The sequence below is a fragment of the Eschrichtius robustus genome, chromosome 10, assembly GCF_028021215.1.
Source record: "Eschrichtius robustus isolate mEscRob2 chromosome 10, mEscRob2.pri, whole genome shotgun sequence".
NCBI lineage: Eukaryota > Metazoa > Chordata > Mammalia > Artiodactyla > Eschrichtiidae > Eschrichtius > Eschrichtius robustus.
Window position 1 is genome coordinate 24,014,645 of NC_090833.1, and position 26,901 is coordinate 24,041,545.

A 26,901-nucleotide genomic window follows, 5' to 3' on the forward strand; every position below is an offset into this window, starting at 1 on the left:
CCTGCTACATCCACCTTGTTTCAGCCCTCCCCTCACCTGTTCCTTCCTGCCACGGGGACTGAGAGAGCCTGGAACATCACTTCCAAACCCAGGCTGGATGGAGGAGGCGGGTGGGGTTTGTGATACATGCACAGGGGGGAAAACAAGCCAGCTGTGCTTCCTACTGACCCAGTTTTAATGGAACTTAAGAGCCAGGGTGTGTAAGTGAGGTATGGCTGGAGACCAGAGTTTCCCTAGACCTCATCTTTCCCACCCGGCCCCCTCAGTGCTCACACTTCCACCTGTCTTTCGTGCGCAGACACCCAGGTTCCTCTTCCAGCCCTAGTTCTGAGATCAGAACCGAGTCGCCGGTCTTTGGCAGAGGCACAGAAGCAGCTGGCATTGGGGACCCAGGCACAAGAGGATGGGCATTGAATGACTAGAAGGTGCAGAGAAGGACTTGGATGCAGAGAGACCAGCCAGGAAACCAGCATCGAGGGAGTCTGGTAACAAGGCCAATACAGGGTCATTTATCAGGAAGCCTAGAGTTGCAGTATTAAATGCCTGACACTCGGTCACGGGGGCGGGCACTGGTGTCTGATTAGCCCAGTTCCTTAACTCATTTTCTGCCTAGCAAAAAACACGAACTCTGCCTTCCTGGATTAAAAAGTGTAGGCATACCTCATTGTATTGGGCTTCGCAGGTACTGTGTTTTTTACATTGAAGGTTTGTGGCAACCCTGCATCAATCAGGTCTTTCGGTGCCAGTTTTCCAACATCATTTGCTCACTTCGGGTCTCTGTGTCACCTTTTGGTAATTCTCGCAATATTTCAAACACTCTACTGGCAAAAGATAATGAGGCACTGAAGTCTCAAATGATGGTTAGCATTTTTTAGCAATAAAGTATGTTTAATTAATGTATGTATATTGTTTTTTAGACATAATGCTGTTATACACTTAATAAACTACAGTATAGGGCTTCCCTGGTGGCACAGTGGTTGAGAATCTGCCTGCCAATGCAGGGGACACGGGTTCAAGCCCTGGTCTGGGAAGATCCCACATGCTGCGGAGCGACTAGGCCCGTGAGCCACAATTGCTGAGCCTGCGCATCTGGAGCCTGTGCTCCGCAAGGGGAGAGACCACGATAGTGAGAGTCCCGCGCACCGTGATGAAGAGTGGCCCCCACTTGCCGCAACTAGAGAAAGCCCTCACACAGAAACGAAGACCCAACACAGCCATAAATAAATAAATTAATTAATTAATTAAAAAAAATAAAATAAAATAAACTACAGTATAGTGTAAACATAACTTTTGTATGCACTGGGAAACCAAAAAATTTGTGTGACTCGCTTTATTGCAGTATTTGCTTTATTGCGGTGTTCTGGAACGGAACCCACAGTATCTCCGAGGTATGCCTGTTTTATAGGGTGAAAATGTGAAGGTATAGAGATTTTCTGGGGCATCCTAGTCTTGTGGACTTCAAGAACATGGTCCAGTGCAGTATAGTGTTTTTATAACTCCAGGCATTGGCGGCTTTAAGGGAAAAGCCAGTTAATGAGATTTTCTAGTTATTAGAATGCAAGATACTAGCACTTACTGAACTTTGGAAATTTTTCTGGTTAACTGCGATATTATGTTTACTGGTTAAAAATGTTCTCCCCCACCCCACCCAGGCATAGCTATGTAAAAGCATTGAGTTTGAGGTCACCTTTTACAGGACAGAGAGGGTCACACCGTGTCTGAACTGGAAAGGACCTCAGAAGAACCTTTTCCAGCTCCCTCTCTTTACAGATGGGGAAACTGAGGCATGCTCAGGGCACACAGATAGTCACAGAGCAGGGACTGGTACCTGCATCATACAGTTTCCAGCCCCCAGATCTTGGGTGTGTTTTCTAGATCTCATCTAAGGAAGTTTATTAAATAGACTGTATATTTCTATCATTTTGTTAACATCTTTTGGCATTTGTCTTAACTGTAGAAATAAGCTGTATTGGCATCAAAGTATTAATAGTTGTGCATTTCTTGCTCTTTTATGTAGAAGTTGCTAGGCTGATTTTTTTTTTTAATTAATTTATTTTTGGCTGCATTGAGTGTTCGTTGCTGTGCTCGGGCTTCTCATTGCAGTGGCTTCTCTTGTTGTGGATCTCGGGCTCTAGGCATGCGGGCTTCAGTAGTTGTGGCATGCGGGCTCAGTAGCTGTGGCTCGCGGGCTCTAGAGCACAGGCTCAGTAGTTGTGCAACGGGCTTAGTTGTTCCTCGGCATGTGGGATCTTCCTGGACCAGGGCTCGAACCCGTGTCCCATGCATTGGCAGGTGGATTCTTAACCACTGCACCACCAGGGAAGCCCTGCTAGGCTGATTGTTTTCTTCGTTTTTATGTAAGAAGATGACATATACCTTCCATTGAGTTTCTGTATTCTGTACTAGTGTTTCTCAAACTTTAGCGCATCAGAATCGCCTTTTAAAACACAAGCTGCTATGCCCCACCCCCAGAGTTTCTGAGTCAGTGGGTCTGAATCAGACTCAGGTGAGGCCTCAGAATTTGCATTTCTTTTTTTTTTTTTTAGCACTTTTTTTTTTTTTTAATTTTTGGCCAGGCCATGTGGCATGTGGGATTTTAGCTCCCCGACCAGGGATCGGACCTGTGCCCCCTGCAGTGGAAGCTCGGAGTCTTAACCACTGGACTGCCAGGGAAGTCCCATAATTTGCATTTCTAACAAGTTCCTCGGTGATGCTGCTGGTCCAGAGACCAGGGACCATCCTTTGAGGACCGCTGCCCCAGGCTTAGTGATAGTTCCAGATGGTGTGCTCTGTGCTTTACAGCCAGCTGGGCCCTCCTTGCTGCCCAACCAGCCCTCCATCCTCCCCTGTTGCTCCCATGTCAGCCAGCCTAACTTCTCCACCCTCTCTGGGTCTCCTACCTGTTGCCCTCCCCTCTCCAGATGACCCCACCACCTGTGGCCCTGAGATGCTCAGGGCCGTCTGGAGGGAGCTTCCTCGCCTTTCCCCCTCCCTCCTTCATTTTCTCTTTCTTCCTTTCTTCCAGTTTGAGAAATGAGTGTCTCTGGCTCTGGCTTACCTCTCCACTTCCAGTTGAAGACTGTCATCCCATCACCTGAAAAAAAAAAAAGAAAAGCCTTCTCCCAGGCCGGCCTTACCATTAGGTCACCGCCCCATCACTCCCTTCCTTTCACTGCCAAGCCTGTTGGCGGAATAGTTTACAGTTGCAGAAAAAGATTGGCTCTCACCTCTCTTGACATAGACATGCTATTCAATTCCAGGAGTTCAGGTTTTCTATACCTATGCTGAAAGACGGTTTTTTTAAGGGTTTTTTTGTTGTTGTTTTTTTTTTGTTTTGGCTGCATCGGGTCTTTGCTGCTGGGCGTGGGCTTTCTCTAGTTGCGGTGAGCGGGGGCTACTCTTCGTTGCAGTGGGCGAGCTCCTCATGTGGTGGCTTCTCTTGTTGTGGAGCACAGGCTCTATGCATGCGGGCTTCAGTAGTTGTGGCATGTGTGCTCAGTAGTTGTGGCACGCAGGCTCAGTAGTTGTGGTGCGCGGGCTCTAGGGCACGTGGGCTTCAGTAGTTGTGGCTCAAGGGCTTAGTTGCTCTGCAGCATGTGGGATCTTCCCAGACCAGGGATCGAACCCGTGTCCCCTGCATTGGCAGGTGGATTCTTAACCACTGCACCACCAGGGAAATCCCAGAGAGACATATTTTTTTATTTGTGGTAAAATACACATAACATAAAATTTACCATTTTAACCATTTTTAAGTGTATATACAGTTCAGTGGCATTAAGCACAGTCACATCTCTGTGCTACCATCACCACCATGCATCCACAGAACTCTCTTCATCTTACAAAACTGAAACCCTACCCATTGCATACTAACTCTCCATTCCCTCCCCGAACCCCCACCCCATCCCTGGCAACCACCCTCTACTTTCTGTCTCTATGATTTTGTCTACTCTAGGTACCTCATATAACTGGCATCATGCAGTACTTGCCCTTTTGTGACTGGCTTATTTCATTTAGCATAATGTCCTCCAGGTTCATCCATGTTGTCACATGTGTCAGAATTTTCTTCCTTTTTAAGGCTGAGTAATGCTCCATTGAACGTACGTACCACATTTTGTTATTCAGTCATGTGTCAATGGACGCCTAGGTTGCTTCCACCTTTTGGCTATTGCAAGTAGTGCTTCTATGAACATGGGTGTACCGAAGGACACAATTCTGATTAAAGGGGGCTTGCAACCTCAGGTGAGATGTTTAGGCATTTATTTATCTAGCAGTCTCAGCTTTATCTTATCGCCTGCATCCCCCAGCCCATCGTCCCCAGGCTTCCCCACCTGCCCCTTGAGCAACACTACCCTTGCTGTGATGGCCAGGAACCGCTCACTTGTCAAGATCAGTGGCATTTGGTCACTCAGACCATTTGGTCTTTGTGCCGATGCCCTCCTGCTGGGGCTTCTGTGATGCAGCTGCCCTCCTGCCTCCCCACCCACCCTGGCTCATCCTCTGCTCTCTGGCTCCTTTCCCTCTGCTTTGTCGTCCTGCAGGCCTTCCTGGGTGAGCACACCTGATCCCATCATCAGGGGCTCACAGGTCTGTTCCAGCCTGGTCATCTCTGTGTGTATCACATCTGAACATGTCCCCCTGAGTGTCCCCAGGTCCCTCTTCTGCATGTGCATGTCCAAAGCAGAGCTCTGCACCTTCCTCCTTAAAAATGTTCTCTCTGTAAGTGACGTGTCTTCCAGCTGAGAAACCCCAGGGTCTCCCTTCACTGCCCCTACAGCTGCACTGGACAAGTCCCTCCCATCACACCTCAGCCCCTCCTCCAACCTGCCCTTCCTTCCCCGCCACTAAAACTGGGTGGGTTCACACACTTCTCCCATTTGCCTCCACTTTGCCTCTCTCCCCAATGGGTCCCTAACATTTATACCTGCTTCATGTTGTTGCCAGAAAGTGTTCCCTGCAGAAGCACTAAGATCACCTCTTCTCTGCGGGTCCCATGTCACCTGGCTCCATCCGGCCTTGCTTTCCCCTGTCTCTCCCCCTAACCCTGCTGGCGATATGCTCCAAGCCAGGGCTTCCCAAGCTTTAGTGCTAACATGCAGATTCTGATTCAAGGGGCCTGGGGGGTGGGCCCTGCCTTCTGCATCCCTAACAGGCCCCCAGGTGGTGTTGAGACTGTGGCCAGAGACCACATGTTGAGTAGCTGGACTCCAGAATAGATCTGTGTATCACAAATAAAGTGTGTATCACAAAGTGTTTTTAGTCTATAAATAATGCAGGAATTTAAAATTTTTGTGTTGTAATTTTAACGTTTTCTGTTTTATACAAAGTTAATCTTACATTTTTTTGATCATAAGGCAGATTCCCTTGTTGCAGTGATTATTTGCTACTAAAAGACGTTTTCAAAGACTAAGAAAGGCTTTAGTTTCTTAAGAGTTACCATATAGGTCCAGGTGAATGAATGTATGGGGGGGTTAAGAATGTTTCCCCATTAAAGGGGTACATATTCAGGGTCGGGCTGCCCCTTGTGAGCATCCCCAGGGCAGAGGCCTTCTCTTTCTCAGCTCCATCCCCAGGGCCCTGCTGCCTCCTCAGGATGTGGGCTGAAGGGTAAGGAGGCAAGTCTCGGCCCTCCTCTTGGAGATGATGGTGGAAACTGGTGATTTGATGTCGGAAGACTGGGCTTGGAAGGGAGCCCCGTCAAAGGAGGGGAGGGAAAGGGTTCTTGGCAGCTGGGCCTTGTTGAGGCCTGTTTCATGATTTTAATAGGGTTTTGCTGTGGAGGAGCCGCTTGGGAGAAAACTGCTGGTGGAGGTGTCCCCTGGTGATGGGCTTCCTCCTGGAGAGGGGAGGGGAGGGGAAGGGAGGGGAGGCGAGGGGAGGGGAGGGCGGGCAATGGAGCCGAGCAAACCTGGGGGGCTCTGACTGCATTGGCTGCTTCAGGAGGGTTGGAGAAGCATGTCTCACGTGGTGAAGGATCAGGTTCGTGAGTGAGGGGATGGGGTAGATGTCAGGGAAGAGGGTAGCCGTTGGGGGCCAGCCTGCTCCAAAAGCTTCACCGCTCCTGCTGTCCCATTAGTCTCAGCAATTTAGTCCATCGTTGAAGGGCTTCATGATCTGGCCCCCGCTTGCCTCTCCCACTTGTTCTGTGACTTTCCCCCTCGTTTCTAGGTCTGGCCGAAGGACTGTCCCCAGTTAAAATGCAGGTGTACCACCTCCTCCTGAGTCCTGTGGTGCGCACTGTTATCTCTTGGTGCAGGTTGTAAGCTGGGGCTGTCTCCGGACCCCCTCTCACTAACTCTGTGACCCCAGCGAGCCTCCTGACGTTTTGATGTCCTCATTTCCACAGTGGGGATGACAAGTATCCCCGCCTCAAAAGGCTGGGTGAAGATTCCAGGATGACAAGGGCTTCTCCCAGTGGCACATGATGATTACTCAGGAAGTACTGGCGGTCCGTCACTACCTGCCATCTGTCCCTCTCAGTGAGCTTGTCAGAAGGACCGTAGCGTGACACTTGTCCCCAGGTGGAGCCCCGCTCTCAGACGGAGAGGGCTGTGACCCGTGCACGCTGCCCTGGGCAGGGTGGGGCCAGAGTGGTGCCACTGTGGGGTGGACGCCCTGGGGGTGGCGTGTCAGCTCATTGCGTGGATGTTGAAGACACCAAGAGATGGCAGCTGGCAACAGGGTGAAAGGAGGAAGCTGAAGGCCTGGGGGACTTGAAATGGGTCGGCGAGCAGGGCCTCTCAGACTTTAATGTGCACACGAGCAGATTCAGATACCGTAGGCCCGGGGCCGGGCGTGAGATTGCGCATTCCTAATGGCACCTGGGTTGATAACAGTGCCGCCAGTCTGGACACCACACCGTGAGTGGCATTGGTCAGGAATATGACACGTGGTGGCGAGGCTCATGGAGAGGAGCATATGGAAGAAGCAAAATAAGCTCAGCTGCGTGGCCTTCTACCCAGCCCCGTGGAGCACAGGCACCCAGGTGTCTGGGGTGTGGAGGGTGATGGGCAAGGGGCAGCGGGGGCCCCTGCAGGTTTGGGGATAAGTGTTAGGTGAGTTGATTTTGCCGTTTGATACTCCATCCTTCAAGGTGTAGTTTTGCCATTAGAATCCCCTTAAAAGCTGTTTGCATGGGCTGGAGAATGAGCTGTGGTCACACCCTAGACAAAGCCCCAGCAGCCAGTGGCACACACCTGACTCCACAGAAGCACTCCCCACGCTGCAAGGTGACTATTTGATTATTCGTGCATCTCTCTCTGACTGAGACAGCCTCTTCCTCACCTCTGAGCCCCAGCACCTGCTGTGGAGCCTGGCCACAGCTGGGGCTCATTAAATGTCTGTGGCGTCATAGGGGGTGAGCTCAGAGTGTTCACGCAGGAAGAACACATAAAGCCTTGTGTCTGAAAGAGCGGGGGAACGAAGTCCTGAGTCAGGTGCCTGGGAGAGTGGGGGTGTGGATGGGAGAAGATGGTGTAAGCAGTCAGCAGGACCTCAACTAAAAATGCCAGGACCGTCTCCGGAAGATAGAACAGGGACTCAGAAAGTATGAGTGCCGGGGATTTGGATTTGGGCATCCGTTGTGAGAGTTGGGCTGTGAGTTTTCTGGAGTGGTGGAGGCTTCAACGGGAGGATGGGAATTTCAGCCAAGAAACCACTGGTTTGATCCAGGATCCCAGAGCAAACCTGCTTTTCCGCTTCCTTCAGGAGAGGGCAGGTGTCCAGATTTATGCAAATTGAGGATTAAGAAATTTCTCCCTGTGCATCGGTGAGCCATAAGCAGTGCTTCCCAAGGCTGGGTGGAGCCAGCAGGTTGAGGCCCATCATGTGGCAGGGGCTGGAGACACAGCTGTTAGCATGTTGAACCTCAACCGTGGAAGGAGGGGCCCCCTGAGGCGGGGGTCTAACTCCCTGAACCTCAGATGCCCTGTGAGGTGGGGTCCTCAGAGGCCCCTGTGAGTTGGGGTCACCCTTGTTTTGCTGAGAAGGAAATGGAGTCTCAGAGAGGTTCAGCAACTTGCCCACAGTCACACAACTGGGAGGCAGAGGAGTCAGGCTACAACGTGGGTCCGTGGGCCAGGGGAGTGTCAGGTGGGGCAGCCCAGCCTGGGAGCGGGGTTTCTGGGGAAGGAGTGACAGGTATGGCAGCAGGGCCAGGGCTGTGGCAGGGTGGGGAGGGCTGCCGGTACCAGGCGCTGGGGGCAAGCAGGAGGAAGAGGAAGAAGCAGGGTCAGGTGAAGGCAGAAAGGGGCGAGGAGGTGACCAGGTGTCACGGAGGGCGGAGGTTTAAGCAGTTACACACCCTCGGCTCGAATGAGGTATCAGGTGACAACATTTTAAGTTCTATCAGTTTGATTTTTGAGCTCATTCTTGCTCATAGAAAACTTAGGCACTACAGAAAATTTGAAAGAATAGACAAACTAACAATTTTCACGGTCTTGTGAGTTCCTTCATACTTTATACAATGACTTATAGTTGTGGTCACACTGTAGGTACAATTTTATAACCAGCCTTTTTTCCTTAATATTCTAATGTTTTCCATGTCATTATGAAGTCTTCATGGACATCCGTGGCTATTTTATGATTTACTTAACTGGCCCTCTAAGCTTGGAAATTGGCTTTTTGGTGTAATTTTCAATGTTATGTCTCTGGGAGGAAGATCTTTGCAAATAAAACTTTCATGTATGGATGTATCCTGACAGTAGGTTCCTAGAAATGGAATTACTGGTCAAACCACCTCCCAGCATTGTTGGAATGATACGCTGTTAGGAGTGCTGACACGAGCCTTCTAGGAGTGCAGGTGTCAGCCTTGTGCACACTAGCTGTTCACTCAGTGCGTGTGTGTGTGTGTATTTCACAAGCATTTATTAAGTGCCTGTGGGGAGAGACTCCATTTTCTGTGGCCAGGTCAGCACAGTAGCGGCTGCCGGCATCTTGGGCTTGGCTGGGACGTGTGGGAAGTTTGATGGCACATGATGTCCCAGCTCTGCCTGCCCAGGAGCCCGGGACAGGCAGCGCTGTGTGGCCGCAGGGTTCAGGCGGTGCTCACGTGCGAGTCTGGAGCTGCCTGCCTTCCCCACTGTAACGCTTAGGGACATGGAAGGACTGAGTGTGATATTCCTCATTTTGTCCCTTTATCCATGTCATTCGCAGATACTCAGGCTTGCTAGGCACTGCTCCAGGCGCTAGGGGCACAGCAGTTCACAACAAAGTCCCTGCCCTTAAGGAACTTCCATTCTAGCGGGAGGTAGGGACATGGGAGTTGGGAGGAAACAGTCAGTGAACATATTTGATATGTCTAGCAGTGATGAACGCTAAGGAGAAGGGTGCAGTGAGAGGAGAGATCTGGACGGCCTCACTGATAAGACACCTGGCTCGCTCTAAGGTGGAGGATGTCTGAGAGAAGAGAGTTCCAAGCAGAGGGAACAGCAACTGCGAACACCTGAGGTGGGAACGAGCTTGTAACAACTGGGTACAGGGCAGGGGCAGTGTGGCTGGAGCAGAGTGAGCAGGTGAGGTGCTGCGGGAGGTGGACAGGGAGGGGGCCCTCGTGTAGCAGAATGAGATCCAGGACCCGGAGTTCATTTTTCCATGGGCAGGTTTTGGAGCCAGAGGACCATCTGGAGCAGTTGAGGCTAACCTGGTGCCTTTCTTGGATTTCCGGTGGGTGATCACTCAGGCCTGTGTTTGGTGGGAAAGCTCTGGGAGTGGAAGCCCAGGCTTTGGGAAGTCACTGGCTCCGTCAGCCCTTTGGTTTCCTCCTCTGTGCGATGAAGGACTTGAACTAGGAAACTGGTAAGGGCGTATTGAGCTTTCCAGGGCTGAGACCCTCTGCTCTGTCCTCAGCTAAGTGCACTGGTTAGATCTTGGATTGTTTTAGTTGAACTAGTAAGAGTATGTAAGTGCAATTGTTGATACGTATTTAGTTCTTAGTATGGTTGGCCGATCAGGTTTACTTTGTTACAGATGAGTCTTTCAGCCAGCTGTGGGTGGTCTTATAGTAGTGATGAGAAGGAGGTGGGAGATGGAGGATACTCCCCCCCACCAAGTGGTTTATCCACTCAACTGTCCATTTATCCCACAGTTAATTATTGAGCACCTGCTGGGTACCAGGCACTGGGTCGTGGTCTTTAAAAGACCCAGACCCTGCCTTCATGAAGTTCACAGTCTAGTGCAGCAATGCTAGCTCTGCCAGAGGATCATGATGGGAAGGGACCCTGGTCAGAAAGACCAGGGTGCCTCCTACCTCTTGCCATAAACAAAAGTTAAGTCAAAATGGATCAGTGCCCTAAATATAAGAGCTAAAGCCATGGAACTCTTAAGAAAAAACAGGGATAAATCTTAATGACCTTGGAGTTAGCAGTGGATTCTTGGATATGACACCAAAGCACAAGCAACAAAAGAAAAATAGATAAATTGGACTTCATCAAAATTAAAAACTTTTGTATCTCTAAAGACATCAAAAAAGTGAAAAGACAGCCTACAGAATGGGAGAAAATATTTGCAAATCCTATCTGATAAAGGTTTAACATTAAGAATATATAACGAACTCCTATAACTAATCCAAATTAAGATAAACAACCCAATTTCAAAATGGGCAGAGGACTTGAATAGACATTTCTCTGAAGATCTATAAATGGCCAATAAGCACATGAAAAGTTGCTTAACATCAGTAGTCATTAGGAAAATGCAAATTAAAACCCCAGTGAAATATCACTTGACATCTATTAGGATGGCTATTATCAAAAGTATAGGTAAGGATGTGGAGAAACTGGAACCCTCTTATATTGCTGGTAGGAATGTAAAATGGTGCAGCCTCTGTAGAAAGCAGTTTAGTGGCCCTTCAAAAGACCGAACATAGAATTCCTGTATGACCCAGCAATTCCACTCCTAGGTATATACCCAAAAGCAGATGTTTGTACAGAAATGTCATTGCAGCACTATTTACAACAGCCAAATGGTGGAACCAGTTCAAGTGTCAACAAAGGAATGGATAAACAAAATGTGGTCTCTCCATACAGTGGAATATTATTCAGCCTTGAACAGGAATGCAGTTCTTATACGTGCTACAGCATGGATGAACCTTAAACGTTATGCTAAGTGAAGTAAGCCAGTCACAAAAGGACAGATATTGTATAATTCCACTTATATGAAATATCTAGAATAGGCAAATTCATAGAAAGTAGATTAGAGGTTGCCAGAGGTTGGGGGAGGGAGTAGGGAATTATTGCTTCATGGGTGCAGAGTTTCTGTTTGGAGTAATGGAAGAGTTCGGGGAATAGATCGTGGTGTTGGTTGCACAACATTGTGAATGTAATTAATGCCACTGAATTGTACACTTAAAAATGGCTGAAGTGGCACATTTTATGTTCTGTTTAACCACAGTTTAAGAAAAGAGCAGAGCAGGTAGTGCTGTGTCTGGGAGGAGTACGACTTTGTCAGGAGCCACTGGGTCTGGGTTCCGCTCTGTGCCGGGTCACCTCGGGCATGGTCCTTGCTGTCTTTAGCCTGAATCCCTCTTCTGATGTGGGAGCCGGATGAGATGACACGTGTAGTCTCTGGTGGGTCATGGGTGGTCAGGAGATGCCTTCCCATCCCCTTTAATTCCATCCTTCCCAGTGTAAAAGGATTGTTCTACCTGGTAGAAAAGACAACAGTACATCTGATGGTTTTGCCCAAACTATCATTAATTATCTGCTCATCTGTTCTGCCTTTTTTTGTCAGATGGTGGTCTAGCCCCTTCCTGTCACCGTGCGGCCATGCATCTTTGGTGGTTGGGTTTTTTTTTTCCTCCCTAAAGCAGGGCTCATCCCGGCCCAACTTCCTGACATTTGTGCCTACTCTTGATCACTTGCTCCTTCTTCCCTCCTCTCGTTTACTGTGGGTCCTTTTGGAAGTCTGAGCCCTCCTAATTAGAAGTCATCTGAGCACCTAGCCACGGTTATGGTTCCACTTGGTGGAATACTATAAAACTGTAACAAAAAATGCCAGTGAAGTGTTTGAAATACCTGGACAAATGTTTCATTGCGCAATGATGGGAAAGAGTAGGCCGTATGATTATATAGACATGACGAGTACAGCGTAAAAAACAAACAAACAAACAAAAACCCTCCCAAAACAAGACAGCGCTGTTGGTGTTATGTGACATGAGCATGTCGTAGCAGCTGGTCTGCTGAGCTGCCCGCTCCTCCTTCCCTCCAGGGTTAGCTGCCTTCTGGTGGTCAGAGCCAACTTGTTTTTTTCACAGCCGTGGAGGTAGGTAGGTTCTGCGCTGCCCAAGCACCTCCCTTAGCCGTGTGAAAGAACTTCAAGGTTTGGATGTTGTGAGGTTGTCCTGGATCCTCCTGGAGACCCAGTCTCCTGCCACACTCAGGATCTAGCTGCCCCCGCCCCGCCCCTGTTTATCACTTCCCCCCACCTCGTGGCTGTCCTCATGAGATCTGTTGCTTGGAGCTAGCATGTGTGCCCCAAAAGTGAGCGGGCAAGGATCTGGTTGAGCTCAAGTTCACTGAGAAACCCAGTCTCCTGGGGGCTGCAGTGCACCTGGGCCTCCATCAGGAGTCCTCCAAGTTCTGAGATCCTTGGAGGCAGGTGCCTGGAAGGGGGCTGGCCGGCCACTCTCAGGATCTCCCTGGAAGGAGAGCTGTTAGTCACGGGGTAGGAGAGGCCCAGGCCAAACCCAGGGCCTGGCCTCAGGAAATGAGGTGGCCCACCCTGCTCTCCCGCAGTTAATAATTAACTCAGGGTGGCTGCCTGTCGAGCTGGAAGGGCCTTTAGACATTCTGTGCACTCACTCCAGCCTACGCCTTTTGTAAAAGTGAGAGGAAGTCACTTACTGTGTTTCCACAGTTCTGAAAGATTCGTGTTCCATGTTTTAACTTCTCTGAAATCACCATCTTCACAATCAAAGGGTACTTTGGATGTACTGTTCCTTTAAAAATAACTCTTCTGAAACACCTGTTGCCATTTTAGAACAGACGGAAGATAGTAATAAATACTGGGTCATTACTCAGGTTTCTGATGTTGCAGAGTTAGAGGGAAAAAGGGTTTTTCTGGACCATTTCCTCCCTAAGAGGAAATTTACCAAAATGTGAGCTGTGGGGAGTGTCGATGAAGATTATCTCAAAGGGTAAGAACATACCTGTAGTCAGTAAATTGCAGAAACAATAGTGATTAAGTGGAGCCCTTTCCCTCCAGTGAATCACCTGTAATTCGCCTTCCTCCGGTCATGCAGGACAGGGAACTCAGTGGGGAGGTGTGTGATGCCCCGAACTGAGCTTGGGACCCTCACCCCGTTTGGCGGCTGACTGTGTGACTTGGGCAGGGTTCTCTGAGTCTAACCTACCAATCTGTGAAATGCAGACAGCTGTAGGAACCTTGGTTGCTCCTCAGGATAGGAAGCCTGGGAATGGGAACGGCCCAGGGACTAAGACGGAGGGGGGTGGAAGGGGCCGTCATACAGGGGCGGTCCTCAGAGTCGCTGGTATTAAGTGTCTGCCGTGGGCCAGGGCCTCCACGGGGTTAGATACGAGATTGCTGCTCCTCAGAATTACTTACAGATGATGAAACAGACTTTGAAAGTTAATTTGTCCAAGGTCTTATCAGCTTGGGAGTGGCAGAGCAGAGACTGGAACCCAAGTCTGGTTTATTCCTTCAGACCTCCAGTCGGCCCTGGCCTGCTGAGACCCCTGGCCACCCAGGGCACCCCGGCAGTGGTGTCCCTGGTCACGTGGCTTGAGGACTCCTTGAGATCAAAGAATGGATTGCATGTCTGTATTCCCAGCTCCCAGCATGTTGAAGGTCTCAGTACAAATAAATAAAGGCAGCAATAAGATATATTATTTTCATTTCATTATTCCTAAATACTATTCTGATAAGCATTTTGGCACGCCTTTGTAAGTCTATTTTTTTTTTTTTAGAGTTAATGTGGTTTCTTTTAATTAATTTTCGGACCCCATTCCCACCCCCACCCATCTCCAAGTCAAAGCCCTGCAAATCAGACTAGGGTACGTAAAAATACGTTTTTATCTCGGTCTCTAGACCTGCCAGCAACCAGTAGGGTCACTGTACCTAATATAACCTGAGATGGCCCCTCAGATTAAAACTTTACAGGCAGAGGATTTTAAAGCTGGAAGGGGATTTAGAGGGCTCTAAGCTGGGAAACCGAGCTTAGAAATGGAGAAAAGCTTAGAAATTTTCTTAGAAAAGAAATGGAGTAGTAACTTCCTAGGTCACTTCGCTGATTACAGACAAATAGGGCGGTGCTGGCGTGGGGGGAGTATTTTTCTGTGCTTCCTTGAAATAAAATTATGGTGAGGGCTGCTGTTGGTGAGGATTGGGTTTCTCTGGCCAGGCTGCTGCTGGCTTCAGACTCCTTGGCAAGAGCAGAGCTGGCGGGAAGGTCCAGTTGTGAGATTCCAGCTTCTTGGCTGGGATGTGCTGCGATTAGCACATCTCAAACCTTTCAAAGTGACTTCGGCTGTTTTCTTTTCTGAAGGCTTCTGCTGCTTTTGGCTGTAAAGGGGTGGGGGCTGGAGCCTAAGATAGAAATATTATGGACTGACACCCAAATGGGCGTGTCTGTGCCCCAAGGGCAAATATTAGCACAGTATTTTTGTAAAGTTGATGCAACTTGATTCATGTCCCTGTAGAGTAAATTTATTCTATCCTGTTTTCCAGTCTGTTTGGGGCCCAGTGGAACTATTCAAAGGGAGAATGAGAAGAGACGGGTTGCTTAATTTTAGGTAGAAACTGCTCAATATAAGACAGATTCCATTGTCTATATTTTTAGCTTTACATACTGCTTTTTGTCTTCATATTGTTTTACCCTCTATTTCATAGTTTGAGGGGCCATTTTAGTTTTTTCCCCAAGATGGAGGTATCCATTTAGAATTATTTCCCATGAGAAATCCATTTAAGAAATCCAGTTTTGGACAGTGCCACTTTGAGTGGGTTTTGGCACTGTCGAAACAGAAGTCATAATAGAATCTTGGTCCTGGAAGCTGGAAGTTCATCTCTCCTACCCCTTCCAGTGGCAGCCTGCCCTCTGCAACTTACTCACCAAGGGCCATATCCACCTTCTCTGCTTGATCACCTCTAGTGACAGGGAGCTCCCTCTCTCCCAAGGCAGTCCCTTCAGTATTTGTGCAGCCCTGAGTGTTCAAAAGCTCTTCCTTCTGGTTTTTTTGTTTTGTTTTGTTTTTTCCTGCCATCTTCCACCTGTTGAACCCTTGGGGTCTGAAACAGTCAGTCTAATCATGGTAGTAGTAATAAGTACCACTGATCGGGCCCTGCTAGTGCCGGTTAGTATGCATACATGTTACCTTCAGTGCTTAAAACAACCTTGGAAAACAGAATTTCCACCTTTCTATAGATAAGGAAACTGAGTCTCGGGGAGGGTGAGTAATCTCTGTTAAATTCACACAGCTGGTAAGTGTAAGCTGGGGTTCCAATCCACATCTCTGCTTGATTCCACCGAGGCTGACCTTCCCACAGCCTCACACCATATCCTAATTCCCCTTCTGTGTGACATCCTGGATTTTTGAAGAACCTAGTCTCCTCCCTCAGATTTCTCTAGGATTCCTCAGACACTCCGACTAATAAATCTGTTTCTGTGGGGTTCCTAAAACGTGCATGTATTTCCCCTCCTGGCCTTTGCACATGTAGTGTGCAGTTTCTGGACTGCCACTGCTTCTCCCCGGCTAGTTTCCCTTTATCGTGCAAGCTTCCCCATGGAGCCTTTGTGTGCTGGTCCCTCCACCCACCCCAGCCTACCTGGCTCGGGTCGGGAGCCTTCCTGCTGTTCCCCTGGTACCCTGGGCTTTCATCCCCCTTAGAACTCGAAACTCCAGGCATCTGTGCCTTCCCCCACCCTACTCCCTCGGCCTGTCACAGAGCAGGTGCCCAGTAAGTAAATACTGAGTGAGTAAAAGGTACGGAACTCCTGCCAAAGTAATAACAAAAGCTGGAAGTAATCATAAACAAGATGGATGGGTCTGTGAAACTGTGGTCCTAGTCCCATGCAGGGATTTGGCTTGGAGGCTGTTGACAGCTTGTCTGGTGGTAGGTCCCACAAGTCATCTCCCCCAGCATGGTTTGGTTCAGTCCCTCCGCAGCTGGCAGATGTCCCCTTTCTTCTTCCAGCAAGAGGCGGGCTTGCTGGCCTCTGAAGTTTCTGGGTTCACTGATGTGGCACGTAATGGGGGAGTTGACCAGTCACTGTTCAGACATGCTCGGGGTGGGGAGACTGGGACACAGCCCTTCTCATTTCTCCCCAGTGAAGCATTCATGTGCGTGGAGAAGTGGCTCCAGAAGGCTTGGGTCCTGTGAAATACGTGGTTTAACACTACACCATGATAACCTTTCCCTAAACATTTTTTTTTAAACTTCTAAAAATCTCATTTTAAAAAATCTCATGAAAATGGTGTTAAAATTTGGGAGACTGGTCCCCGGGAGGGGGCATCACGTTTGGAAGGGGTGTGAGCTTGAGAGCAGCACTCTTAACACTTGGGGTTTGTGCTTTCTTCCTCGGTGGTACTTCAAGAAGGAGGAAAAAAAGGAAGGTGATGACGTCATTCAGCGTCCTCACAGGTCGAACGTGTTTTCTGGTCACCTAGGAGCAAGCTCTGTGTCTCAGGTGCTAGGCGGCTTCTCATCACAGCCCTGGACACTCAGCTCCGGGGACGTCAGCGGTTGGTTTCTCTTTATAGCAACATCACCTCTGTCCCGAAATGCCTGCAGCTCCCACAGCATTCTTGGTCTTGCCCTTCAGGGAGCTTAAAACTACTTCTTGTTATCCTCTCGGTATCAAGTATAACTTTTCTTTGGTTAGTTTTGCAAGTGTCATGGTGTCGAGCCTATAAATAAACCCAACTCCATAATAAGAAAACTATTTGACATTTTGAAGTTGTACGAAGAACAAGGGCACTAATTACAGGTCTCGGTTGGAACACAACTGATTCTACAGATTACCCCACCCTGCTTCTCAGGGGCTACCGGTTGGAGGTCCACTCCCTGGGCAAGTTACCGGTTCTATGGAGTAAAGGATTTGATCCCAGGATGGTACTTCTGGAGTATTAGGATTAATAATTGCAGGGGTGGGGGAGGGATAAATTAGGAGGTTGGGATTAACATATATACACTGCTATATATAAAATAGACAACAAGGACCTACTGTATATATAGCACAGGGAACTCTACTCAATTTTTGTAATAACCTATATGAGAAAAGAACCTGAAAAAGAATATATGTGTGTGTGTGTGTGTGTGTATATATATATATATATATGTATGTATTACTGAATCACTGTGCTGTACACCTGAAACTAGCACAACATTGTAAATCAACTATACTTCAATTAAAAAATAAAACTAAACTAGAAAAAGAAGGATTAATAATTGCAGGATAATTTGGGTATTAAGCTGTGGTGTTAAGGAGACTTGTGTGAGCATTTTCTCCCATGCGGTGAATAATGTGAAGTCAGAGTTCAGAACTCATAAATGCATTCACAGAAGCATTTTTTCTAAATAAAAGGCATTAAATACTTTTATATATGCATACCCAAATTAAAAATAAGTCTTGTGCACCAATACTTCCATTGTCAGCTGTGATTGTTGTATTAATTAGCAGGCTTAAAGCTTTAAAGATGTTATTTAAAATTTTTTTGGTGTATAGGCCCAGGAGAAATTAGTTTATTGGCTTTACCATTGAATTAGCAACATGAAGATGCCTCCCTTAATGAATAGATTTTTCTAATTTAGTAAGTATTCAGTAGTGATTATGTTTACATTCTAAACTAGTTTTTAAAATAAGTTAGTATATTTATCTTTGTATTATTATGCAGTGTTGTACTTTGGAAATTAAAGCCAAGTAAGCGGGAAAAAAAATGGCAGAAGGTAGTGTTGATAAATTTACAAAAATTATAGTCATGATGAATATTAAATTCCATGTACCAGTTGTATGGTAATATGGTTATCAGCTGCACATAATGTAAAATTAATAAAGTGAAATCGTTTTTTTAAGATATGGGCATGTCACAGATGAACTGAAATCACCGGTTTTTAATTAGTTGGAGTGAGTTTTATTAACATTTGCAAAGCTAATAAATCATACAAAATGCATGTATATCTTTTTCTCTTCTTCCTTAAGACAGTGGTAGTTGACTGCCACCCACTTATGAGAGTGTGCATAACAGAAGGCACTATGGTCTTTTTTTATAACCTGGATATCATGAATCGTTAAGAATTGCTGTCTGTGAGAGACGTAAACTAATTTGAACAAATGGAGACGTCTGGTTACAAAATATCACATGATAGAATCCTTTCTAAACCAAATTTATTTTCATGTTGCTTTCTTCCCCTGTTATGACCACAGCGCTAATTCCAGCACCAGCATATAGACTGGAGTCTGTTATTTCAACATTGCCTTAAGGAAGTGCTTCCCCAGACTGAGTGATGGGGCAGCTAAGCTGTAGACAACCCTCTTTGGCTCTGGGAAGCGACTTGTAATATAGACGGGAAAACTGACGTGGGGTGCTGACCTAACCATGCCCCTGACTGTAGGCACAGACGGTCAAAACTGAAAGGAAGTATCTGATTAAGAGTTTTCCACTGCCTTGGTGCTCAGACACCCTGCATCAGTGTCCCCTTGGGATGCTTATTACAGATGCAGTTTCTACCTGACAACTAAAGCAAGGCAAGGTCCTGGTTGGGATCCTGGATCAGGAGGAAAGAAATAAAGGGACACCATCAGAACAATTTTCAGAATTTTAGCATGGACTATAAGTGCTTTATTGATGTTAAATTTCCTCAATTTGATAATTGTACTGTGGTTATGAAATGTCCTTTTTCCTGGGAGATACCTGCTAAAATATTTAGAGGTAAAGGGGCATGATATCTACAACTTTCAAGTGTTCATTAGAAAGCTTTGGGGGTGTGGTATGTGTATGTGCAGGGGAGAGAGAGAAAGCATATGTGACAAAATGTTAAGTTGAATCCAGGCCAATGGGGATGTACAGGAGTTTCATTTTTCTTGCAGCTTTTCTCTAAGCTCAAAAAAATTTGCAAGTTTTTATTTTATTTTTTTATTTTTTTTGGCTGTGTTGGGTCTTCGTTTCTGTGTGAGGGCTTTCTCCAGTTGTGGCAAGCAGGGGCCACTCCTCATCGCGGTGCGCGGGCCTCTCACTACCGCGGCCTCTCTTGTTGCAGAGCACAGGCTCCAGACGCACATGCTCAGTAGTTGTGGCTCACGGGCCTAGTTGCTCCGCGGCATGTGAGATCGTCCCAGATCAGGGCTCGAACCCGTGTCCCCTGCATTAGCAGGAAGATTCTCAACCACTGTGCCACCAGGGAAGCCAAAAAAATTGCAAGTTTTAAAATGCAGTCTCCTGGGTTCTTACTAAATCAGAATCTCTGTGGGTGGTACCCAAGAATCTGTATTTTAACAAGCTCCCCAGACTCTTAAGTACATTAAAGTTTTATTTAAGTCTCTGGTTAAAAAGAGTCTCCTTTTAATCACTGTTTCTTTTTTAGCAACTTAAATATTAAGTATACATTCTTGCAGTTTGATCTAATCTTGATCTAGTGCTTGATAAATGATAAATCCCCATCCAGATGTTTGTAAGTTTTATCGTTAGGAGGGAATACCCCCTAATTACTTACTTCAGCAGGGTGTAAGGAACGCTTAGGCCCAGGCTAAGAACAGATTGGAACTAGAAGCTGGCCTTGTGGGAGGTGCAGCCAAGAACCGGAAAGTGGTGGTTTTCCTGTCGGTATGCGGCATGGTCGGGAGTGATACGAGTGGTTATTAAGGCCCCTGCTGGCCCCACCCCAGCCCAGACTCAGCCCATGATGCAGCCCAGCTGCTGTGTTTACAGCGAAAAGGAGGAGGAAGCAATATTGGTATTAGCAGCTAAACAAATAAAACATTTATCTTAAATACATTACATACTGGTATTTGAGAAGCTCATAATCTGAGTCAGCTGCCTAGCATGGCTAATTGTATATGAATGTTTATTACTTTTCCATCTAGAGATCGTCTTCTGCTGATCAGACATCTGTTGGGGCTCATAAATAGCCAAAAAAAGAAAGAAAGAAAAAGGAAGAATGCTCTCCTGAGTTCACGAGGGAAAGGGAGGGAATTGGGTGACAGAGAAGGCCTTATATATTCTGGAAGACTTTTAAAATGAGCTGAAACGTGGATGATAAACGAGAAAGCATAACTATCCATGTTTCTCTTGAGGAAGAGGGAGGAAAGCAGAAAGTCATGCTAGGAGGTGAAGTGTGTTCCTCTGGTGGCCACTAGGTGGTGGCATTGGCCTAGGTCAGCTTGAGGATGATTCAGGTTGATTCCTGTAGGGAGCCAGCTGTGGTTCATTTGTGTGGTCTACTCACAAATTAGGTGTTTTAAAATCAGGACTGCTCTGTTCTTTTTTTTTCTTTTTTTTTTTTTCCTAACTGAAACTTTTGCACTCTTGAGTTAGAGATCTAGCTCTTATTCTTAAAAACAAGGGTATGAAATAACTTTAACACTTCTTTTTGAAATGATCAAATTGGAGTTGGGTTGCTTTCTGACTTTCTCTAGTGGAGAAGACCACTCCTCTCCCTTCTTCCTGCCTGTGGTTCATTGGCTTGTGAAAAAACAAAGGTCCCCAGGTCAGCGTGTAGACCCTCAGGAAAAAAAGCATCACTTCTTCCCTGTCTCGGGCTCCAGGGCAAGTGACAGAAGCCTTGTGAGCCAACCCTGACCACGAGGGCACCCATGCCCCGGGCAATGGGCTCCTGCTTCAGGGTCCATTGAGTTGGTAAAGTAGCTGACAGGTATATCACATCTACAACAACTGCGGGAAACACTAGTACAGTATATCTGTAAGTATTTGAAATCAGGATTGCGCTACAAAATCCAGAATCTACAGTCAGCACCTGATGGCACTGGAAGCTTAGCATTGTTTTTGTTTGTTTGTTAGTTTGGGCAAATTATGCTCAGAGACTGAGGCTGTTTTTACGGATAATTTATTTATCATGTGTTCACTGTGGGAATTATAATTTTTAATATGTCACAAGCCAGTAGCACACAGGATGTTGACTGAAAAAAAATGCACAACCTAAAAGTTGAGCATTATGCTTTATTTGGCAGACTATCTGAGGACTTCGAGCCCAGCAGGCAGCCTCTCAGATAGCCCTGAGGGACTGTTCTGAAGAGGTAAGGGAGGAGCAGGATATATAGGGAGTTTTTTCAGCAGTGACCAAGTATTCGGAACTTCAAACTGTTCATTAAAGAAAACCAGATATCTCAAATTAAGGAATTTAGCGCTTTTCTATGTATGGGAAGATGCAAGAGTCTGGGCTCATTGAAACCATTCCTTTGATATGCACCTTAGCTCTTTAGGGCCAGTATCCAGTTCTTTCCCATCCAGAGTTCCCTAACCGTTGGGTGCACTGCTGAGGGTGGCTGCAGAGGCTGAGGGCCTGGCAGTGGGCAGCCCAGTTTGTCTCCATCCTGAGTTCCCTCAGGGCTTACCTTCAGGGGCAGCTGTAGTGGCTTGATGGCTGCAACATCCTTTGTTCACTGATAGGGCAAGCAACGTTTTTCATTCATACGGATAATGTCTCTTAATAAGTCAAGAAAGAGAGAACATACTGCAAACCAAAAACACAGTGATTGCACTGTTGTTCCAGGCAATGGGGAGATGAAAGAAAAATTCCAAGTTTAGTTGAGATGTACCTTTCTAGGAGGTGGTTCTCTTAGACTTCATCCTTCCAACCAAAAGCTGCTGGTTTAGGTCCCTCACTTCTGGGGCATGTAGCTTATGGGCGATTGCACCAGTGTTGCCAGGCAGGGTGGACTGCTCCGAAGGTTATTATTCCAGGAACCGTTACCTGGCTGGCACCACTGCCTATGAGGAGTAGCCTCGCCAAGGCAGGAACAGATGTCCCTTTTCTTCCTGAGACTGCTACACGGTTTAACATCGCCGTTGATCAAAAGTAGCCTGGGCCTGGCAGGAGCAGGTGTCTCAAGACCTTTGGAGAGCTATTTAGATCAGTGAAGAGTAGCTTTGCCCAGGCCGAACGCTCTCGAGTTGCTGGTCAACCTCTTCATGTTTAGTCCATCATGTGATGGCCACCAAGCTGTTACTGTAGTGTCAGTGACATGATGGGTCCTCTCCACTACAGGTCTGAGAGTTGGATAAGAAAGTCCTAATAGCCAACTTCAAAGCCATTTCATCAAAACAGGCTATTCAAAACAAGTTCAAACCACACTTTGTCTGAAACAAGCTTTCACAGCATGGATTTGAAATCATACGTCAGTACACAGCAGATTGTTTAAAAATGCCTTCTATTGAGTGGTATGTGTCACATTGTGTAGGCATTTACACATGGTGATCCTATGGCTCATGGCATGTAGTGGGCTCCCACCATCTCATTGCACTGAGATGTTGCCTAGGTCTATAATGTTTTGCAAGTATAATCTTTGTTAAAAACTACAGTCACAGTAGAACTTCTATTGTTATTGTGCAAAACAGATTCTAAAGCTGTAACTGTTGTGTTTGTTTGTTTGTTTCTTAACGCAAAGAACCAGCTGGGCTTCTATGTTGTAAAGTGCATCAGCTGCAGATGAAATCATCTGTGGTTGGAGAGGCCAGTGTGTTCCTGGTTGGGTTGTAGCTTTGTTTAGAATTAAGAGGCTTATAAAGGAAGCCATAGAAACCTCAAGTTCCCTTATTGCCGCGGTACAGGAAACAGGGCTTGTTAGTCATCATCCATTGTCCTGACCGGATTGTTTAAGATAAAATTTCAAGACAGTCGGAAAACACCACATGACTCAATTATGTGGTTATTCAGCATCAGGCTGGCTCTTATTAACGTTTGCTTTGGGAATAATTGTGGGGAGAACGTTTCTGCAAGTTTCATGAAATACCAGATTATGATGTTGTTGGGTCCCAAGCCCTTTATTTAACAATCAGAGATCATGTGAGGAGGAAAAAGTAGGTCTCTTCTGGGTTGCTGGTCTACTTGAGTTTGTCAGCAGATGGCTACAGGATCACGCTGGGAACACCATTAACCCTGGTTAAGTTAGTAAGTTCCCATGGGTACACATGCTGGCACTGGACACGGAGCTGCTCAGGTGAGAGCGGTGTGAAAATCAGCCCTACCTTTGCCGTGTCAGCCCGTGTGACTTTCATTTGGGGGCTCCTGTTTGAAATCACCCTTGGTTTTTTTCTGTCCAGGGTTGTGATGTGATTTGCTCTCAGTTTTAGCTGCTCTGAGCAACTGCCCAAGTCTTGCATGTATACCCTCTGAATGGCTGAGATTTTGCGGAACCTATACAGTTTTCCCTCAGTTATCTGAAGGGGATTGGTTCCAGGACCCGCCCCACCCCCCCTCCTCTGCCAACCTTGGACACCAAAATCTAAGGATGCCTAAGTCCCTTATATATAGTGGCATAGTATTTGCATATAACCTATGCACATACTTTAATATACTTTAAATCATCTCTAGATTAATTATAATGCCTAATGCAGTGTAAATGCTAAGTAAATAGTTGTAAGTATGACATAAATGCTATGTAACTAGTTGTAGGCTCATGGCGAATTCAAGTTTTGCTTTTTCCAACTTTCTGGAATTTTTTTTTTTTTCTGAATATTTTTGATCCATGGTTGGTTGAATCCAAGGACATGGAACCCTTGGATACGGAGGGTTGACTGTGTTCTAAGTCCGAACATCTGAAACACACCCTGAGGTTCCCTGAAAACCCGCTCCGCTCCTCTAGCCGATGCAGGCCTGGCTCTTCCTTTGAGGGCTTCCCAAAAAGAATGTCATTCTACACCACACCCCAGAATGCTGAATCACCATCTGTGGGTGGGGCAGGGACAGGCATATTTTCTGAAAGCTCTCCAGGTAATTCTGATGTGTACCTCCCACTAAGAGCCACACTTGAAATTGTTCTATTATATCTTTTAAAAAAAAATTTATGACCCACCCGAAATTCTTTAGACAAGGACTAAACAACAAATTTGACATTTCAAATTCAGTGTAGTTAAAGCATTATGGAATACATTTGTTGTCTTTTGGTAACTTTTGGTCTTACTCAGAAAACGCATCCCTGCTTCTGATGACATTTTCCTTGGAAAGGGCAAGGTGGAGGTGGCGGCGTGGGTAGAATTTTGTAAGTGACAACAAGTTCCCTTCCACTGCCATTCCCAGGAATCTTTTTTATTAATATTTGAGGTTTCCTATCCCCATCTGCAGAAGCAGGGAGGTTTTCTTGGAGCTTCTGAAATAGGATTAGGGGCCAAGGGCGCCCTTCTGTCTTGGGTGTATCTTCTACATAGCTTTCATCCCCTCTGTGTTTTCACTGCCTGCAGCTAAGCTGCGCTTCTGTGGTTCCCCACGGCTTGACTCTCCTCAGGCCTCTAGTCAGCTTTGTCCTCACACCTTCCTTGCTGCTGATTTCCGAATCTTGATCTTTGGCCCTGCCCGGACATATTGGTGCTGCTTTTCTGGCTGTGTGTGACTGCCCTTCACAGTGTGGACCCTGGATCAGCAACTTCGGCATCAGCCGGGGGTCGGAGAAATGCAGGTTCTCAGACCCCACCCAGACCTGCTCGCGTTCAAGTTTGCATCTTAACAAGAACCCCAAGTGATCTGTGTGCACGTTACAGTGTGAGGGGCATTGGTCTATGGGACACCACCACTCTGTGTTCTAATTGAAGCCTCCACTCTCATCCCATCCTTTTGTCCTGCCTGTTCCCACCAACCCAAGTTTGTCTATCAGGTTGTACTATTTTTTTCCAGACTATCAGTCTTGGCTTCATATTTCATTTTATTCATTGATTCATTCAGATATTTATTGACTGCCTACCAGAGCTAGGTATTGGAGATGCAGTGAGCAAAACCAGACCCAGTTCCTGCCCTCGTGAAGCTCAGCTTCTAGCGGCAGAAGCAGATATTAAATACATCATCAGTCATAAATGTGAAATTATGATGAGCACTGTAGAGAGCCTATAACAATATATGAGTCATTAGGGACGCCAGGGAAGGCTTCCCTGAGGAGGTGATCCTTGTGCCAGGCACTGAGGCCTGAGTAGGAGTTCCTCAGGTGAAGAAAAGCAGAAAGAGCTTCCCAGGCAGAAGGAACAGCATGTGCAAAGGCCCGGCTCATCATAGAAAGTTTACAGAGAATTAATTTTTAAAAGAACATTAAATTGCACCTAAGTCCTTCATCTTTATCTGGTCTTCCACCCAATCTTGTCAGATTTACACCTCTGTTCCTAAGCTGAGGAGCTGGCCTGGACACTTGTCCCTCCCACCGGCACAAAGTGACCACGTGCTCGGTTGCATACCGCTTTAGTCTGTTAGTGTAACACTTCACAATTGCATTCACTGATAAAACCGCTTTCATTACTGTTCCCTAATATACCATGCTCAGATTTTTAAACTGCTCTCTAATTCCCTCTTCGTTCATGTATTTTTTTTTTTTAAATTACACTATACTAGGTGTGCTTTATTTATTTATTTATGGCTGTGTTGGATCTTCGTTTCTGTGCGAGGGCTTTCTCTAGTTGCAGCAAGCGGGGGCCACTCTTCATCGCGGTGCGCGGGCCTCTCACTATCGCGGCTTCTCTTGTTGCGGAGCACAGGCTCCAGGCGCGCAGGCTCAGTAATTGTGGCTCACGGGCCCATTTGCTCCGCGGCATGTGGGATCTTCCCAGACCAGGGCTCGAACCCGTGTCCCCTGCATTGTCAGGCAGATTCTCAACCACTGCGCCACCAGGGAAGCCCTGTTCATATATATATATATTTTTTTTAAGTATTTGTTTTTATTTATTTATTTATGGCTGTGTTGGGTCTTCGTTTCTGTGCGAGGGCTTTCTCTAGTTGTGGCAAGCGGGGACCACTCTTCATCGCGGTGCACGGGCCTCCCACCACCGCGGCCTCTCCTGTTGCAGAGCACAGGCTCCAGACGCACAGGCTCAGCAACTGTGGCCCACGGGCCCAGCCGCTCCGCGGCACGCAGGATCCTCCCAGACCAGGGCTCGAACCTGTGTCCCTTGCATTGGCAGGCAGACTCTCAACCACTGCGCCACCAGGGCAGCCCCCGTTCATGTATTTTTAAAGTAAACTTTGTTGAAATATACATACAAAAAAAAGAGCACAAATCATAAGGGTAGAGCTTGGTGGATTTTCACAAAGTGAGTACACCAGTGTTATTAGCACCCCAATTAAGAGATGGAATATAAGCATCCCAGAAGACCCCTGGACACCCCCCAGTCACTACATGCAGAGGTAACTGCTATCCTGTCTTCTGTTGATTAGTTTTGCCTATTCTGAACTTTATGTAAATGGAATCACGCTCTACAGGTCATCTATTGCGTCTGGATGCTTTTGCTCAACACAACACTAGAGGAATTCGTGTCGTGTGTCACAGTAGTTCATTTATTTCCTTTGCTGTGTAGTCATGCATGGTGGGACTCCACCACAGTTTATCCGTTCTGTTGGGTCTTTTACAATTTGGAGCTATTATGAAAATTCTTATGCATGTCTTTTAATGGATAAATGCATACTTTTCTGTTGGGAATATGCCTAAGAGTGGAATTATTTCACAGAATGTGCATATGTTCAGCTCTCGTAGATACTGCCAAACGGTTTTCCAAAGTAGCTGCACTAATTTACATCCTCACTAGCAGTGCCTGAGAGTTCCAGCTACTCCACACCATGGCCATCCCTTGGTTTTGTTGGATTTCATCATAGCCGTTCTGGTGGGGGTGTGGTTCTGTTGCTTTGAGGTTTTAGTTTGCGTTTCTTTGACAACTAATGTTCCCATTTTCTACCTAGTTGTTTGTTTTTTCTCTTTTTGATTTGTAGGAGCTCTTTATATATTCTTTGTAGTTATATATTGCAAATATC

At 46.7% G+C, this 26,901-nt stretch overlaps 1 protein-coding gene across 3 annotated transcripts in view; it reads left to right on the plus strand.

Moving 5' to 3' along the window:
* Positions 1 to 26,901, plus strand: part of PTPN3 (protein tyrosine phosphatase non-receptor type 3) — a 109,251-nt gene that overhangs the window by 8,603 nt on the left and 73,747 nt on the right. Inside the window, exon 1 of one of the 3 annotated variants that reach the window (XM_068552089.1) lies at positions 9,420 to 9,444. The exons of the other annotated variants lie outside the window; for them this stretch is intronic. The gene's annotated coding sequence lies outside the window, so the exon portion shown is untranslated. Of the gene's footprint in view, positions 1 to 9,419; positions 9,445 to 26,901 lie in introns of those variants that run through there. 3 annotated transcript variants of the gene reach the window in all.